We start from the raw sequence: 4,253 nt of genomic DNA, 5'->3' as shown, positions 1-4,253 counted from the left end.
CGTACGTCAATATCACAATCTAGGTGTATCTAAACTATGGTTGTTGCATACATAAAATATAACGTATTTTTTTTCCTTTATTTTAAAATTTCCTGATACGGTCATTATTCATAATTTTGATTTCCCTGCCGTTTTGTGTCCGTCCTTGTATGTACTTTACTTAGTGCGCACGAAAAATATTAGTGGAAGGAGGGAATGTGGAAGAAAACAATTTCGAATTTTACTGCTTGCGAATAAACAGATATAACCATGTCGTGGCCAAAATTTCAACGTTAAAACCCTAAACTACACAATAGAATCGTAAGTACTCCTTATTTTCTTTTTCCTTCCGTAATTATTAGATACATTATTATAATTCCTCATTCCTCTACAACCAAAAAACCAAAAAGATCAATTTGCCGCCACTGAATTTAGCTATTTTAATTTTTCTTTGAATTTTAGTTATATTTATTTCTTTCTAATAACAAAAGAATTTAGGAAGATCAGTCAATTAATGCGCTTAAAAATCGCTTTAATCAATGGTACATAAGTAGCTATGTGCTGGTCACATGTTTCAAACCTGTTGGGTAATTGCAAAGCTGAGTACAAATGTTGTATGTCATTTTTCTCAAATCGGAATAGGAGACTAAAATTATCTAAGGGAATGGAATCAAAATTAAACTTATTTATAAAATAAAGTATTTTCCTTTTTGCAATTGCTCTTTCTAAAGTCTCATTATAGAATAGCACTCGCAATATCATCATCTTCTAACAAAAGTATTCCATTTTCAGACAGCTTCGCCATTCTCACAACATAGAAAGTGTAAGGTTAGGAAATCTTTAAAATCATAAACAACAATAAACTTATCCGCAAGCGCGTTTCACTAAATTGCCCTTACGTTATATCATTAGAAAAAATGGCCGTCTAACGTAACGGAAAATACGTGTCCCCAAACTAGCTATTACTATTGCGATATGTAATTAACCCCACTAAATGCAGAGTTAACTTTTGTTTACCTCACGTCATCGATTAAATATAAACAATTCTATTAAATAAACTGCATCGCGTTATTGTTGACGTGCAGAATAAGAATTAACAAAATACGATACCGCAACGGTTAAGCGATTCTAGGTCGAATCGCCTACGTCAAAGAATGTTAATTAAGGTGAATTTCGCTTGCACCCAGTTTTGTTTACACCTACCTGATGCAGTTTTAAAATGTTTATCGAATCGGATGAATTTGTATCGGGCTCAGGCATTAAGCATCCGATTCGATAAAATTTTTAGAACTGCAGTTTAACTGCATCAGGTAGGCGTAAACAACATTACTGTAAACAAAACTGGATGCAAGCGAAATTCACCTTAATTAACATTCTTTGACGTAGGCGATACGACCTAGAATCGCTTAACCGTTGGGGTACCGTATTTTGTTCATTTCTTATTCTGCACGTCAACAATAACACGATGCAGTTTGTTTAATAGAATTGTTTATGTTTAATCGACGACGTGAGGTAAAAAAAATTAATTAACTCATTTAGTGGGGTTAATTACATATCGGAATAGTAATAACGGATCGACTATACCAAACTTCACCTGTGGTTTACTCCCCGGTGAACGTAGTAGAAACGAACAAATCCAAACTAAGGGTGTTTGGACACCAATTATATGAAATATTGCGGCCGATTTTAAATTTATATATTACAACTCTTTATACGCATACTCCTAATTTTTTTGAAAATCATTTAAAAATGTAAGTCTTTTTTCTGAGATAATTAAATTAAATAGTAATGATCATGCTGTAAAGAAAAGCAGAAAATTTAGATTACTTGCGAAGATATATCAGAAAAATCGAAATTTGGCGATTTTGTTTATATTTTTTTCTGGTGTTATTTGGACAGATACAAAAAAATTTATTAAAAAAAAATGCTTCTCATTGCCACTATTTGAACTCTACAAGACAGCGTTGAGAAATTTTACAATACATCGTTTCGTTTCGGAGAAATCATCAACTTTATTTTTTTATATGGCCTGTAAAAAAAGTACATACTGTATTGAGCGGCATTTTTTTGTCTCTTTAAAACTTATCTTGCTTGATTCCGAGTTAATGCAATACACAGAGGAAGAGCACAACAGTTAGTTCATGTGCATATGTGCATATGTTTTGCAGTTTCCCCGATGAAATTGGTATGGGTGTATGACAAGAAAACTACAAAATCTAGTTCCTGTGCATCAAGCCAATTTGTCGCCGTTTTCGCGACGAAATTAGTGAATAATTGAAAATGTTTGCCAAATTTGGGTATCATCCCGAAATGATTAGGGAAAAAACCTTCTGCAGTAGTAGGGAACCTATATCTAGTAAACGAGACATTAACGAGCTTTCTTGCGCCAAGATCTCATCCCTTACACTGACGGATGGACAGAAAAGCGCCCGTAATAATGCATTTTATTTTTTGAAAAGTGCACAATGAAAGGTACAGGGTAGTGTAAAAACATGTTAAATACTTCATCCCCCCCAAAAAACGATAATGGTGCAAAAGTTATAATCAGTAGCGCATTAGTTTATAGCAGTATGACTACCAAATCCCTGGGGAGGTGGGGGGGGAGGGGGGAGAGATTAACGAACCCGATCGAATAATAACACCTTCTGCTCTTAATAATTTTAACTTTACCGTACTCGATAATGGTCAGGAAAATAATACATGAAGTACAATGCGGTGTAATGCATTCACTCCGAATCAAGTAAGAGACGTTAAGTGAATACTGTAGCGAACATTCCAGACATCTCGATAGACATCGAGGCGCCATGATAATCGTCGACAAAGAGCGAAGGCAGATGTAACGTAATCTTTCCGAGGAATGACGTATTTTGTTCTAGAATGTTCGATAACAGTCGGGAGCCCTAAGGTTTGCTATATAAGCAAATCGAATTGCGTTTCAATGGGGAGGGGCGGGGCAGTAAACGGATAAAAAAAATCAAATTTGAGTAGTGCACTAGCTTAAGTCTTTTTTCCTCGATTTTTTCTTACATAAATGTAAAATATGTCATAATTCCAATGTAGGGGCATTTTAACCTAAATTATATGAAATATTGAGAATATAATATTAAATCTACACTGATCATCACGCTGAATTATTTTGCAAGTAATTTACACAATAAAGCCGTTTTTCTGAAATAAAGGCATATAAAAGGCAATAAATTCAATCATTATGTGCTTAGGTACCCGTAACGTGAAAAAAAAACATTTTTGTTTGGAGTAGTTTTCCAACTGACGTAAAGAGAATGTTGTGGGACTAGTTTAATTAAGGAGGAATTGTACATTTTCACTACGCTTACGAGAAAATATCACAATACTACATATACATAATGACACCCCTATATAGGATTATCAATATTTCCACGACACCCCTTTGTTAACATCACTAAATACAAGTTTTCGTTGTTTTTTTGCTTCAAAATTTCTATTATTTTTGAAAGCTTGAGATGCGTTACGAGCAAGGTCAGGTACGTTCCGTGTACAGTGGATTGAATTGACAAAGCAGGTTTAATAAATTTTTTTAATAAAACCGTAACACCCAAGTTCCGACGAGTTATTGACAGTTTTCAAAGAATCTGGATCTTTATTGACGTTCAAAATGGAATGAAAGTTGTTTTTGAAACCAACAACCTCCTTTTTCTACAGGATATCTGGAGCACCTAGTCCCCGAGTAATTGTTTGCATTACTTTTTTCAATGAGTTCGCAGGTTTTTTGCAATTATTTCATCCGCTGCAAGGCAAAGTAGGTATAGGAAATGCATAAAAACTCGACCTTCTGATGAAGTGCATGTAAGTGACGAGGCATGTAGTTTAATAACATTCGTAATTGTTTATCAAAAGTTAGTGGATTGGTAATAACATTTCAATTATTTGTTATGACAGCGATTAATCAACGCGTGCTTATATTTACATGTGTATCACGAAACTCTCAATGACGGCCTACATTTATCCAAAGCGTTAATAAATAAATCTTCGTCAATTTTGATGAATCCCATTGTAATTTTTTCGGTCAACGTTTGCTTTGTCATGCATATCTGTGGACCTTTAGAGTTTAACCGAACCATTTGAAGATGGTTTACATATACATATTGAAAAAAGTAATGGATTTTGATAGAGCAAATTAGAAGAAGGTAAAAATTCAATTTGCATAACAAAGAGGGCAGAATTCGAAATTACAACTGTTGTAAAGGACAGGTGTGTAATTGGGAGGCGGCGATTATTAGGTTGTATAGGGCTCA

This window comes from Photinus pyralis, unplaced genomic scaffold, assembly GCF_008802855.1.
Source record: "Photinus pyralis isolate 1611_PpyrPB1 unplaced genomic scaffold, Ppyr1.3 Ppyr1.4_LG6, whole genome shotgun sequence".
In the NCBI taxonomy this organism is placed as follows: Eukaryota; Metazoa; Arthropoda; class Insecta; order Coleoptera; family Lampyridae; genus Photinus; species Photinus pyralis.
The sequence above is the reverse complement of the archived record's forward strand: the minus strand, read 5'-3'. Positions refer to the sequence as shown.